Source organism: Arachis ipaensis, chromosome B05 (genome assembly GCF_000816755.2).
Source record: "Arachis ipaensis cultivar K30076 chromosome B05, Araip1.1, whole genome shotgun sequence".
Lineage (NCBI taxonomy): Eukaryota > Viridiplantae > Streptophyta > Magnoliopsida > Fabales > Fabaceae > Arachis > Arachis ipaensis.
Genome location: NC_029789.2, coordinates 119,411,847 through 119,427,257, shown reverse-complemented (window position 1 = coordinate 119,427,257; position 15,411 = coordinate 119,411,847). Strand labels below are relative to the sequence as shown.

The following is a 15,411-nucleotide window of genomic DNA, read 5'->3' as shown; positions in this document are numbered from 1 at the left end:
AGGTTCGGCCAGACACCTAGAGGCCAAACAAGAAAGAGAGCGCGGAGGAGTTGCAGGACCTCGGAGGGACAGGGTTAGGCTTCGCAGGAAGCGCTTGGACGTTGAGTCCGAGGAGAAGGCTAAGTATCATCGACAGGAGGAGCACAGGGATATGCCAGGCAAGTTCGATGACTCACCCCACCACCACCACCTCCTCCACCATCACCACCACCACATTAGCCACCTGGTTCACATTCACAGGGATCTTGGGACGATTGGGATACTGGCCCACCTGGATGGCATGACGTCGGGGCATCCAGCAGTCGTCATGAGGCATTGGACGTAGATGAAATCCAATTCGAGGAGGCATTCCATATTCACACCACCGACCAGGACACGATGCAGCGCATCACAGAGCAGTTCTTCACGGGTAGAGAGTAGAGCATGGGGCATGTCCATCAACAGTCATCTACTCCTATGTCTACCTCAGTCTGGGCACCATACATTTCACCGGGACCTAGCTCCTCCTATGGTACACATGGTTGAATAGTGCACAGTATGCGACACCGCCATTGTTGGACTATGGGCTTCTCATGACAACATCCCAATCGAGGTCGACACCACTTTGTCCTTCACCTGGTCAACAGTAGTATCAACCCCATCCAAATGTACAGGTGCCTTACCTAAACAATTACTATGGCCCTACTCATCCACTTCCATTACAGCGACCACCTTAGTCACAGATCCATCTGTAGGTCACCCACAGCTTCCTCCAGACCCACGCACTAGCAAACCTCACTGATAGGCACGGCCTCCGCCCTATGGCACCGGACACCACCTGCATTACCATGGTGATCAGCACCGGACAACCTCTCAGGATATGCCCGATTTGTTTGCATAAACCACACCTTTTCTCTTGATGCTCACCCTCGTCCATCTTATTACGAAACCTGGTAAAAACATGTCTGCTAGTAGCCTTCCTACTCATGGCTGGATTAGGATGCAACCGTGTCCCGAACCACTTCGGCCAAAACTTATCGTTTTAGTATCAGTAGAAACTCCATCTCATACACCTTGAACACAATGGATTGCAAGTACACCAGATGCACGTATGGACCCTATCCGACACTAGCAGCGGCACAAGCGGCAAGCGCATGATAACATGGAAAATAAAGTGATTGAAAAATGTCACAGTCACACGTACCTGCCGTCAAGCAAACATAGAACGAGCCTTGTGACCAACCTTCAAAAGGCTCTAACTTCTCAACCAAAAACACTGAAGCCCGTCCGTTGTAGTGAGTAATGAACATCTTTGAGATTCCTTCTCTATTTTTTTAGTAGCAGCTATCAGCCATTGAAAAAATTGATTCCCTGCCACCATTTGTGTCTGTACTTTCCTGCTCTTCCTAACGAACAACTATTGTAGTCTCTTGTAAGTGCATCACACGATGGCCGAAATGAGCAAATAACGGGTACCCATAAGTGCCGCATTCATGCACTTGGACAGGTTCATTGTCATGTGCCCAAACTGGCGACCACCATCGTAGTGTTATAGCCAGATCTCTTTGTTGAACCTACCAGCCCAGTCTGCCATCTCTCACGACAAACCCCTCAAGGCATCCATGTACCAATCATACCCAGCTTTGCTTGGACTATAAGCAACGTTTATTAAATATCGTTTGTCTTTAGTAGACTTGAAACGAGACATAAAGGTTGCGAGCATGTGCCAGACACAATAAGCATGAAACGCTCTAGGAGGCTGCCAGCCACTGTTGTCGGCTCTCAATGCAGCATTGATCGCCTGGATCTGTCGGAAATAATCAACAGGCCATCTGATGGGGTGACATGTCGTCTCAAATTTGTAAGGAAGAAAGACCAGAACTCGATGCTCTCAGACTCAACAATTGCAAAAGCAACAGGAAGAATGTTGCTGTTGCCGTCTTGTGTCACTGTAATAAGCAAAACACTACCATATTTGCCATACAGGTGCGTGCCATCGGCGGAGACGAATAGCTTGCAATGCTTGAATGCCTCCACACAGGCAGGGAAGGCCTAGAATACTTTATCAAACATGCTACAGTCGTGCACCATAAGGAGTCCATCATAGTACGGTACGACCTTGAACTCACATATTGTTCCAGGACAACAACTCTGCAGTGCTTGCAGCAACCTAGGCACCTTATTATATGACTCCTCCCAATCACCATATATCTGTGCAATTGCCTTTTGCTTCGCCATCCAGACCTTTCTATACAAGGGTTTAAAGTGATAGCTTTGCCTAACTGCACCTTGTGGTACATGGATGTTGACACCGATAGGTTGGACTGTATCAATGGCAGGATGACACGACAGATGAGACTGCTGTCCAACTGTCTGAGACATGGTTGGTGCTAAACATTCGTCCACTATTACGATCACACATTCACCACCACTAGACATTTTGGCTTATTTTTCTGAAGAAAAACGGAAGAGAGGAAGAAGTGAGATGTTTGTGAAGAATACAAAAGGTTGTACATCCTTTTATAGCTGTTGAAAATTTGTTATAATGTATCTCGTTTACACTGTAAATGTCATAATTATTCACATATCCCGTTTACAGTATAAACCAAATAAAAGTGCACATATTTCGTTTACACTGTAAACAAAATAAACGCATCTAGTGTTTCATGCCTTATCCATAGTTGTAAAAATCGGACCGAACCGGCCGGTTCGACCGAAAAACCGATGAACCGGTCATCTGGCCGGTCCGGTTGGTCATTCTGATCGGATAAGGAATAAAACCGGAGAAAACCGATTTGAACCATCAGGTTTTGACAAAAACCGGAGAACCGGCGGTTTTGTATAACCGGCCGGTTCGGGAATTTTTTCCCCTTTTCCAAACGCGACGTCGTTTTGGATTTCAAAAAAAAAAAAAAGAAAACACTCGAACTAACCCCCTTCCCCCTAACCCTAATCCCCTAAATGGGCAAACGGCAGTAACCCTCCTTCAAGTCTTTCTCACCTCATCTGCTCATCACACCGTAGTTGAAGAAAACCTCACCTCACATCAACTCACCGCTGGCCTGTCGTCTTCTTCATCTCGCCGGAGATGGTGCGCCTCCAATGACATCTCAACCTCACCTCACCGTCGCGTTTTGGGTCGCAAGCCGTCCCCTTCGTCGCAGCTCCTTGTTCCGCGGCTCCACGTCGTCGTCGCCGTCATCGTGTCCTCTCCATCCTCTGCGTCCTCTCTCGGACTATCGAACAGGTTGGTGGTCTCCTCATTGCTCATTCTTCACTTCTCTGCGTTCTGCATTATCTCTGATTTTTTAATTATTCAGTTTATGATATATTTGTTAATTCTTGATCATGAAATTCTGTTTATTGGTGTTATATTTATGTTATATTTTTAGTTACTTTATTGTCTTGTTTCCCTGATATTTGTTTATGGTAATATTTTAAGTATTTCTGAATCTTCTGCCATTGCAGTTTGTGCTTGTTTCGTTGGCTGGGTGGGGTGCATTCATCTATGGGAATTACAAGTTTTTCACTAGAGGCAAGGGCAACAAAGAAGTGGTACATAATTTTACCTTCATTGGAAGTCCGAATTCAATTTTGTGGCTACTTCTTACACTCTGAATTTGCGTGGCAATTTATCTTCTTCTCATGATTTTACTTGATAAAGTTTCTATGGTTGCTTGTTACATTTAATTCTACAAAAACTTAATGAGAAATTATTTATCCTTCTAATTTATAAACAAAGAAACTAACGAGTGATTTTTATGTTCTCACTATTTAGAAATAAGGAGAATATTTAGGAAGATGTTCAGGAAGATATATCATTACTGAATTGTAATTGGTATGGTTTCTAAGTTTGGGTTCTCTTTCTTCAATTCATGAAATTACCAACCTAGTTTATGAGGTTCCGAATTTCAGTTAGATATGCTAAATGTGACTGGCATGATTAGGCTAAATGCATATTCTAGCATTCATATATCATTCACAAATTTTATTTTCGGATTTTCTGTGCATCATATCAACTTGCTTAGGACTCATCTTGTCATGTCTTGCTACAAAAAGTTGAAGAAGCACCAAACAAGGCTTGAGGTTGTTACTCCATAGAAGCGATATACCAGTTGCTTAATAAGTTTTCCTACTTAGATTTAGTTATAGGTATTGTGTTATTTACCGTTATGGTATTTCTATTACCATGCAAATTATCATCAAAGTTTTTAGCATTTTGTAGATTAGAAGCTTGGCTGCTGGGTTTGAATTTTAACTTTAATTAAACTCTTTCATAACATGATATTCGTCAACCATATTGTATGCCCTTTGGTACATATTGGTACATATGAGACGAATTCTTGTAAGTTGGAATTGATCTACCTTTGATATTATTTGTGATACACAACTAAACATATGCATTAACACTAGAATATGTTTAAATAAACATTTTATTATAATAAAAAAAGGGAAGTTACTTTTATATTTTTTTATTTACGTAGAACCGGTTTTACCGGTTTAACCAGTGATTTATCGGTTGAACCAGTAAAGCGATGAACCAGTAACATGACCGGTTTGATCACCGGTTCGGTTCTTACAACTATGCATCACGGCCTACAATTCCTTGATTGCTAGTCAATGATGAACTCCAACATTTAATAATGAATGTAACGGCATCCAAAATAATGAAATATCCAGCAGCAGCATCACCAAAAATGTGATCATACTACAAACACAATATACTATCCACCCTCTTACTCATCGAATGACTTTGGCATTCTCATCAACAACTTTGATGAGAATAACACCAAAGTCACCATTATCAAATCATCTTACAACTGAGTATCAAGTATCAACAAAACATACACCAACAATCTTCCTTGTGATTTAGCACCATTGATTAATGCCAGAGTTCCTATTTTCACTCCATCATTGATTAGTCAAACTGCACGCATTAATGTATAGCAATATACAAGTGCATAAGGTAATAGTTGACAATGAATGCAGACTGGGAACAGAACTAATGGCAGTGAAATGAATACTAACCGCTAAAGTAAATAATTAATGTTCCATTTTTTGGGTTTACATGACACAATGATGAATGAATAAAACAAGAGAGTCTACGTGAGGGGGAAAAATGGCAGTGAACTTTAAGTTTCAGTGTTTCACTGCTTTTTAAAAATAAATAAATAAATAACTAAATTAAATTAATTTAAATAATTCCTCCAATAAAAATACAGACTAGTGAAGTCAAGTCAAGTCAAGTCAATGAGTGCGCATTATCCACGCAACTAGGAATAGCGGAAGAAGCGCACGATAGCCTCCACAGAACTCTGGTGCGCCGTTCACGATCCTCGGTGGCTCGTTGCCAAGCCTCACCGGTTTCGGATACACCTTCACACCCCCATTGTTAATTTCCGCATTTGCCCCTCCCCACATACCGTGTCGCTTCGGGTACCAAAACAAGATCTTGTACTTCACCGCGGTCGCAAAATCCACCTGAAAATACACATTCCCGTCCATCCCCGCCGCCGGCGTAAGGTTTCCGACGAAGGAGGCAGAGCTAGGCTTATGCGCCTTCTTCTGGCGACCCTGGTAGAAAGGAGAGACGGCGGTGGAGTTGGCGCGTGATATTTTGGGAGAGGAAGACGGAGATGTTGACCCGAACGGCATCGTATTTGATCCCTTTGTCTTTGTTAGGGTTCATGAACTTTATTTTGAATAAAACGGTGTCGTTTTTGTTGTTGATAGAAGGGATCTGTTGAGGGCAGGAACGTAAATTGACTCGAGATAGAATTTTGGTTGGTCAACACAGAGGGAGAGCCAGAAGAAGAGGGCGGTGAGGCCCATGGTTATTATGAAGCTGAAGCAGCATGAGCAGCAGCTGTGTTGCTCCGCCATCTGCCGTGGTGGGGGTGGTGGTGATACCGCCAGGAGTCGAGAGAGAGAAAGAGAGGGAAGGAAAAAATGTAGAGATAGAGTTTTGACTGTTGAGTGCATCCCGGTTTCTTTATTAGGGGATGCTCCCATAAAGTTACTGAAAATGAATTTTTATAAAGACGCCTACGTGGCATCATATTATTAGACGTTTTTAGTGAACCGATTTTTTTAAAATTTTTTAATTAACCAAATTAAAATCAATTTTAATATTCTAAAATTCGGCCAGACTGACCGGTCTAACTGGTTCAATAAAAAACCGATTTGAAAAATAATCTGGTCCACTTTCCAAACCCACCCCTTTCCCTTAACAAGTAACACCCGCACATTTCCTTCCCCAATACGTGAATCATATATCACTATCACCTGAAGTCTGAACCCATAGCACCTTCCAAACTCACCCTACTAAAACCCTAAGTTCTCCCTGCAACTGTTCTGTCGCGGTGCCGCCGCCGTCCGTGCTGTCGGCGCCTCTACTTCCTCTCTCGTAGTTCGGCGTCCTCCTTCCCCCTGTCCCCGTCCTCACTGGATTCTCTCGAACTTGGAGCAGCTCGCCGCTGTGTTGCCACTCGCTGTCGTCTCACCGGGTGCCGTCCATGTCGTCGTCGAAGGTTAGCGGCACTGCCTTCACTTCGGTTCTTCTCTTCCTTTTATGCCCTGTTGTTGGCTTTTGAATGTGACCTTGTTGATTTTTGAATGTGAAACTGTGACTGGGTTAATGGAAAATCAAATAATTGATTTTGTGCTGTTGCTCTTTTTTTAATTCCTGAAGCTTTTGTTGAAATTTTCTTGCTGCTGCTAAAAATAGAAATCAAATCATTACTAAAATTTTTGTTTAGCTTTATTGATTTCAGGTTTAGTGTGATTAAATCCATTTCCAAAATACTAAACTTCTTCACATAATAAATTTCATCATCTTTGATAAAATTCAACAAATAAAGCACTAGTTTTTGCTGTTTCTAAATTACAATAGTAGGATCTAAGATTCTGAGGCTTGCATTGCAAATTGCGCACCAAACGCATAATCAATTCATCACCGCGGATCAACAATTGCGAACATACGAAGCGTATTAAGCTAACGTGAAAAAAAAAACAGAACTCTACTTCACACACTATTGCATTAGCATTTATCAACGTAAATGGAAGAATAAGGGAAAAATAAAAATTAAATTAAATTACCTGAAGAGCCTTAAAATGAGAGAATCAGAACTCAAATCTTGTATCAGCTGCAGATTTCGAATAAGCCTTGTTCTTACTCAACCGAAACATCCTCTCGTCTCTCTTCTGAATCACACTCGCGTTCATAATCGGTAACTGGTAAGGTTTCATGTGATTAATCGTAATGAATGGAATACAATACTTACCATTCCACGTTTCTTGGTGACTGCTTGTGCTTCGGTTCAAGGGTGTCGGAAGAGTACCCGTATGGATTGTGCGTTACAGCCACACCAGGATTCACCTGTGTTGATTTGCTTGAAATATGTCTATGTATGTTCCTATGGCTCCAGAGTAACATCTTCCACCAGAGTCTCTTACTTCCAGAAGGAAGAACTTGGCTTGAGGAATGCCTTCTCAACATAACTCTATTAGCACTGCAATGAGTCATCACAGACCTGGGCCTTTCAAGATTAGTAGCCACTTTACCTGCTGTAAGTTAAGTTCCTGTAAATTCTCGAAAGATTGCGACTTTGAATTTGGGAATTGATGAATTGTATTACCGAGAACATCCCTTCTTTCCAGGTTTGAGCATGATCGAGTGAGTTTGGGGGAATCTCAGAAGGCTGCAAATTATTTCACCATTTCACCGATAGGCTTGAATTTGGGCTTGGACAGGATAATGGATTAGGGTTAGAATTATTTTTTTATAGGGGTTTAATTGTATTTTTAAATTATTAAGAATTTAAATGTTTGTAAAATTAAAAATTAAGGATATATTTGTTTTTTTATAAAAAATTTAAATATAACTCGGTTTATATTGTGTAAATTGATCGAAACAAACCGAATCTAATAATTATAATACGGATAATTAGGTTTATTATTTTTCTTTAATAAATCGATTTTATTCTGAACTATTAAAAAATAGCTTATTAACCGGTTTAATAGAGATGTCCAATCATACTATGACACCTATGAACGTCTTTAAATAAAGACATTTTTTGTGTCTTTATGTAAGTGGTCTCCTTCTTTATTTGCTGCAGCTTTTTATTTTTATTTTTGTTAACGGCTTCCTTAAAGAGAATATATACGGACCGAGAATCAAATTTAAAAGAAATTGCAAAATTTTATTTTATTTTATTTTTTTATTCAAAGTTTATAATTTCTGACCAACTTTGTTTAGTTTTGCTTTCTTTTTGTTCATTGTGTTTAAATATTCTATGTCTTATTTAACATTCCCTACTTAATTAATATTTACGAAAATAAATTGTAGTTTAAATGGCTCCTAGATTCCCCCTTTTTTCCCTTATGTAATCGGGAAAAAGTTATATTACTTACCATACTAAAATTAATAACATCTTATTAATATGAAAAATAATTGAGGTGATAAACATAAAGTGGCCTTTTTTTACATATATATAAATATGCATCTCAATATCTCATCCATTCTCTCTCCAAATTATATAATTATAGTAGGCAGATTCTATAGAACTCTCTTAAAATTTTATTTTTAGCTAAATCTATGGTTTTAACTTTTAAGAACTAGATTGAATTGAAGAACTAGATTGAATTGATTGGTTTGATTTAGTTAATTGAAAATTAATTATTAAATTAGTCTAATTCAAAATAAAAAATTATTTGATAGGAAATTGGTCAAAATAAAAAAAATAGTTACACTTTTAAATTTTTATTTTTATTGATTTGATGACCAATTACTTTTTTTTTTAAAAAAGAAGAGATTTCATTCAAAAAAAGTGGCCCAAGACATCAAAAAGAGATGATGTTACAAATCTCTATTTAGTTTTTAAAATTTTAGCTAAATTCTAAAATTTTTGTCCCATAAAAAAAACTTGCCATTTTGCTATTTTGGGATCTCATCCCTGACTGTGAAGTTTTTTTGTTGTTGATGGGTTAATTTACTTGAACCTGCATTTGATAACTCATGTTTTGTTAATTGAAAATCCAAGAATCCATGTGTGAAAAGTGTTGCTTGAGCTTTAGGGGAGACACTCAAGAACTCGAATGAATTGGAGAAAGTTTTTTCCCATTCTCAGTGTGAGAAAAAATGCAAAAATGAAAAATGTGATTGAACTAACTTCCTCTGGTATAAGTTGGTCTATTTATACATAATTTCAAAGAGTAACTAACTGACTAATGATAAATATGCTAACATAACTAATGCTAACAAACCAACAAACTTCTATACTATTTAACACATGTATGCAGTAAAGTGAGAAAGGCATGGATGTCAAGTCACACCCTCCCTCAAGTCAGGCGCATGTATGTCAGGGAGCCTAAACTTGCAATGACAAGATGCAAACAGTTTGGGATTGAGTGTTTTGGTCAGGATATCAACAGCTTATTCTACAGATTTAATGGGTAGTAACTTGTCACATTCTCTTTTGCTTTAGCACGAACTATATGGCAATCTGCTTCGATGTGCTTTGTTCTCTTATGAAACACCAAATTGACAGTAATGTGTAATGCTACTTGGCTATCACAATATATAACAATTGGCTTTGTAAGTGGCAGTTTGAGTTCAACCATGATGAATGCAATTCATTAAGCTTCACAGGTGGCTGCTGCAAGAGCTCTATACTCAGCTTCAGCTGAGGATCTTGCCACCACATGCTGCTTCTTGCTCTTCCATATGATGAGACTCATTCCCACAAAAAGACAGTATCCAGTCACTGATCATCTGGAATCAGGGCATGCTGCCCAATCACTATCTGAATATGCTGTGACCTTAAGATCAGACTCGGATGAGAAGAATAATCCTTGTGACGAGGCAGATTTTAAGTATCTCAAGACTCTTAATCCAGCTTTAAAGTGATTATCAGTAGGACACTCCAGGAATTTGCTTAATTTTCCTATGACGTAGCCAATTTCTGACCTTGTGTTAGCCAAGTAAAGTAGTCTTTCTTGTATCTCTCCCAAGCTTCATAGAGGGATTCACCTTCTTTCTGTCTGAAGGTTTGAACATCCACTCTAAGCTTACTAAGCTTTTGAGGAGGAAAGAACTTGGCTAAAAAAAAGCCGTGACCAGCTTATCCCAAGAGTTCAGGCTATTTTTAGGTTGAGAATCCAACCATACTCTGGCTCTGTCTCTTACAGCAAATGGGAAAAGCATGAGCCTGTAGACTTCAGGATCTACTCCATTAGTCTTAACAGTATCACATATCTGCAAGAATTCAGTTAAGAACTGAAAGGGATCTTCAAATGGAAGTCCATGAAACTTGCAGTTTTGCTGCATCAGAGAAACTAATTGAGGTTTCAGCTCAAAATTGTTTGCTCCAATGGTAGGGATGGAGATGCTTCTTCCATGTAAATTGGAATTAGGTGCAGTAAAGTCACCAAGCATCCTCCTTGCATTATTATTATTTTCGGCTGCCATCTCCTCTTCCTGTTCGAAAATTTCTATAAGGTTATCTCTGGATTGTTGTATTTTAGCTTCTCTTAATTTCCTCTTCAGAGTCCTTTTAGGTTTAGGGTCTGCTTCAACAAGAATGTTCTTGTCCTTTCTCCTGCTCATATGAAAAAGAGGGAACAGAAAAATAATAATAATAGGGATCCTTTTTACCCAGGTATAGGGGTTCCCCTGTGTGAGTAGAAGAAGAAAAGAATGTAATGTAAAGAAGGGAAGAAGAGAGAATTCGAACACAGATGGAAGAGGGGATTCGAATTTGGGTGAGATGAAGTGTTAGTAGATGAATAAATAAATAGAAGGAGATGAGAGAGAAAGAGGATTTTTGAAAATTATTTTTGAAAAATGGTTAGTGATTTTCGAAAATTAAAAGAAGAAATAAATTAAAATTGAATTTTGAAATAATTAGTTAATTAAAAAGAATTTTTGAAAAAGAGGGAGATATTTTCGAAAATTAGAGAGAGAGAGTTAGTTAGGTAGTTTTGAAAAAGATAAGAAACAAACAAGAAGTTAGTTAGTTAGTTGAAACAAATTTGAAAATCAATTTTGGAAAGATAAGAAGATAAGAAGTTAGAAAAGATATTTGAAAATCAAATTTTTGAAAAAGATAAGATTTTTTTTAAAAAAAAAAAGATATGATAGAAAGATATGATTAGAATTAGTTTTTGAAAAAGATTTGATTTTTAGAATCTCAATTAATGACTTGATTCACAAGAAATCACAAGGTATGATTCTAGAACTTAAAGTTTGAATCTTTCTTAACAAGTAAGTAACAAACTTGAAATTTTTGAATCAAAACATTAATTGTTGATGATATTTTCGAAAATATGATATAAAATTAAGAAAAAGATTTTTGAAAAATATTTTTAAAATTTTCGAAAATAAATAAGAAAAATGAAAAAGATACGATTTTTGAAAAAGATTTTGAAAAAGATAAGATTTTTAAATTGAAAATTTGATTTGACTCATAAGAAACAATTGAATTTTAAAAATTTTTGAAAAAGTCAACTCAAATTTTCGAAATTTATGAGTGAAAAAGGGAAAGATATTTTTTTTATTTTTGAATTTTTAATGAAGAAAGAGAAAAACATGAAAAAGACTCAATGCATGAGAATTTTTAGATCAAAACATGTGATGCATGCAAGAACACTATGAATGTCAAGATGAACACCAAGAACACTTTGAATGTCAAGATGAACACCTAAGAACTTATTTTTGAAAAATTTTTTGATGCAAAGAAAACATGCAAGACACCAAACTTAGAAATCTTTAATGCTTAGACACTAAGAATTCAAGAATGCATATGAAAAACACCATATAACACAAAACAATATAATATGAAGATCAATCAAGAAGGTTTATCAAGAACAACTTGAAGATCATGATGAATGCAATGCATGAATGCAATTTTCAAAAAATGCAAGATGAGTATGCAATTGACACCAAACTTGAAATTGACTCAAGACTCAAACAAGAAACACAAAATATTTTTGATTTTTTATGATTTTATTAATTTTTTTTTGGATTTTTGTAAATTTTTTTTCTTCGAAAAACATCTAGGAAAAAAAAAGAAAATAAGGATTTCAAAATTTTTTAATATGAATTCCAGGAATCTTGTACTCTTAGTCTAAAGCTCCAATCTGAGGGTTAGGCATGGCTTAATAGCCAGCCAAGCTTTAGCATGCTATTACATGCATTGAAGTGATTAGTTGAAGACCAATCCCAAAGCAGTTTGGATATGGCTTTACAGCCAGATAGGATTCAACATGTTACCATGAAACTCTAGAATTCATTCTTGAAAGTTTTGAAGCCATAGAATAATTTTCGAAAACAAAAGGAAAAAATTTTTTTTGAAAGATTTTTTTTTGAAAACAAATATTTTTTTTTGAATATTAATTGGGAAAAAGGAAAAAGAAGAAAATATTTTTGAAAACTTTTTGAAAACTTTTTGAAAATAAAATAAGAAGAAAATTACCCAATCTGAGCAACACGATGAACCGTCAATTGTCCAAACTCGAACAATCCCCGGCAACGGCGCCAAAAACTTGGTGCACGAAATTGTGATCTAAGGCAACGGTGCCAAAAACTCTGTACGCACGTCTTAATAAATCGTTTTTCATTCACAACTTCGATACAACTAACCAGCAAGTGCACTGGGTCGTCCAAATAATAAACCTTACGTGAGTAAGGGTCGATCCCACAGAGATTGTTGGTATGCTCTTTCTGGAGTTGAACGCCAAGTTATAACGTGTTTTTGGCGTTCAACTCTGGTTCGTGACGTGTTTCTGGCGTTTAACTCCGGACTGCAGCGTAGAACTGGCGTTCAACGCCCTTTTACGCCATCTAAACTCGGCCAAAGTATGGACTATTATATATTGCTGGAAAGCCCTGGATGTCTACTTTCCAACGCAATTAGAAGCGCGCCATTTTGAGTTCTGTAGCTCCAGAAAATCCACTTTGAGTGCAGGGAGGTCAGAATCCAACAGCATCAGCAGTCCTTCTTCAACCTCTGAATCTGATTTTTGCTCAAGTCCCTCAATTTCAGCCAGAAAATACCTGAAATCACAGAAAAATACACAAACTCATAGTAAAGTCCAGAAATGTGAATTTAACATAAAAACTAATGAAAACATCCCTAAAAGTAACTAGATCCTACTAAAAACATACTAAAAACAATGCCAAAAAGCGTATAAATTATCCGCTCATCAAGTAGTAAGGAACCAAGTGTTGTTCTTCTTTAGAGCTTTTAATTATGCATTAATGGCTTGTTGCCAATAAAGATGCACAATAGCTTCTTGATATGATTTTGGTTCTTCTATTATGAATAATGCAATGGACAGGAGTTCTATGTGATGGTGATAAGAATGCATATGAGATGACATTACTCAATGGGTATTTGCATTGAGGAACAATAGTTTATTAAGTTTTATATTATCAAAACACACATGTGGACTTATATCCAAATTTTTGAATTTGGATCCTCTAAATTTTAGATTTTCATTTTAGAGGATAAAGTATGATATCTCACCATTAAATGTTTTTATTAAACCACTCTTCGACCTTATCCCATGACAATAATAAAGACGTCTCACGGCCCACAAATTCAGCCCAACAGAATACACAAATTAAATTATAATTTAGTCCTTATCTTATCTTATAGTTATCTTTATCTTTATCTCTATCTTATCTTTATCTACTTTTATCTTTCATAGGCTAATACTCTATATATACTTAGTTTTACCTTCATAGTTTACAATTCATTCATTCAACAATCAATAAAATTTCTTCATATTTTTCTTTCACAATTCTTTTATTTTCCTATTCTTTCACAATTTTATTATGGTATCAGAGCTCCTCTTGAGCTCTGCTGACATCCATGGATCAAGGAGAAAGGGCACATGATGAGCGGATATTTTATACGCTTTTTGGGGTTAATTTCATATAGTTTTTAGTATGTTTTAGTTAGTTTTTAGTTTATTTTCGTTAGTTTCTAGGCAAAATTCATATTTCTGGACTTTACTATGAGTTTGTGTATTTTTCTGTAATTTCAGGTATTTTCTGGCTGAAATTGAGGGAGCTGAGCAAAAATCTGATTCAGGCGGAAAAAGGACTGCTGATGCTGTTGGATCCTGACCTCTCTGCACTCGGAATGGAATTTCTGGAGCTACAGAAGTCCAATTGACGCGCTTCCAATTGCGTTGGAAAGTAGACATCTAGGGCTTTCCATCAATATATAATAGTTCATACTTTGCTTAAGGATAAACGATGTAAACTGGCGTTCAACGCCAGTTCCAGGTTGCAGTCTGGCGTCCAGCGCCAGAAACACGTTACAAGTTGGAGTTCAACGCCAGAAACAGGTTACAGCCTGGCGTTGAACGCCTAAAACAGCCCAGGCACGTGAGAAGCTTTAGTCTCAGTCCCAGCACACACCAAGTGGGCCCCAGAAGTGGATTTCTGCACTATCTATCATAGTTTACTCATTTTCTGTAAACCTAGGTTACTAGTTTAGTATTTAAACAACTTTTAGAGACTTATTTTGTATCTCATGACATTTTAGATCTGAACTTTGTAATCTCTGACGGCATGAGTCTCTAAACCCCATTGTTGGGGGTGAGGAGCTCTGCTGTGTCCTGATGAATTAATGCAAGTATTTCTGTTTTCTATTCAAACATGTGTGTTCCTATCTAAAATATCCATTCGCACTTCAACATGAATGTGATGAACGTGACAATCATCATCATTCCCCCACGAACACGTGCCTGACAACCAATTCCGTTCACCGTAGAATGAATGAATATCTCTTGGATCTCTTAATCAGAATCTTCGTGGTATAAGCTAGATTGATGGCAGCATTCAAGAGAATCCAGAAAGTCTAAACCTTGTCTGTGGTATTCCGAGTAGGATTCAGGGATTGAATGACTGTGACAAGCTTCAAACTCGCGAGTGCTGGACGTAGTGATAGACGCAAAAGGATAGTAAATCCTATTCCGGTACAATCGAGAACCTGCAGATGATTAGCCGTGCGGTGACAGCGCACTTGGACCCTTTTCACTGGAAGGATGGATGGTAGCCATTGACAACGGTGATCCACCAACACACAGCTTGCCATAGGAGGATGTGCGTGCATGAATCAGAAACAGAGGAAAGCAGAATTTCAGAAGATAAAGTATCTCCAAAACTCCAACATATTCTCCATCATTGCATACAAGTATAATTTGTGTTCTGCCCTTTTATTCCTTACAATCAAATTTGATAAGTGAATTATTTTATTGTTTTCCTGACTAAGAGTTACAAGATAACCATAGATTGCTTCAAGCCAACAATCTCCGTGGGATCGACTCTTACTCACGTAAGGTATTACTTGGACGACCCAGTGCACTTGCTGGTTAGTTGTGCGAATTTGTGAAGAATTGTGATTTCCAATTTTGTGCACT

At 37.5% G+C, this 15,411-nt stretch overlaps 1 long non-coding RNA gene and 1 pseudogene across 1 annotated transcript; both read right to left on the bottom strand.

The window, feature by feature from the left end:
- Positions 4,986-5,970, bottom strand: LOC107642018 (annotated as a pseudogene).
- Positions 7,010-7,759, bottom strand: LOC110272283. The gene is made up of 2 exons (XR_002363448.1): positions 7,263-7,759; positions 7,010-7,182 (listed from the first exon to the last, which is right to left on the bottom strand). It is a non-coding gene; the product is annotated as an uncharacterized LOC110272283 (long non-coding RNA).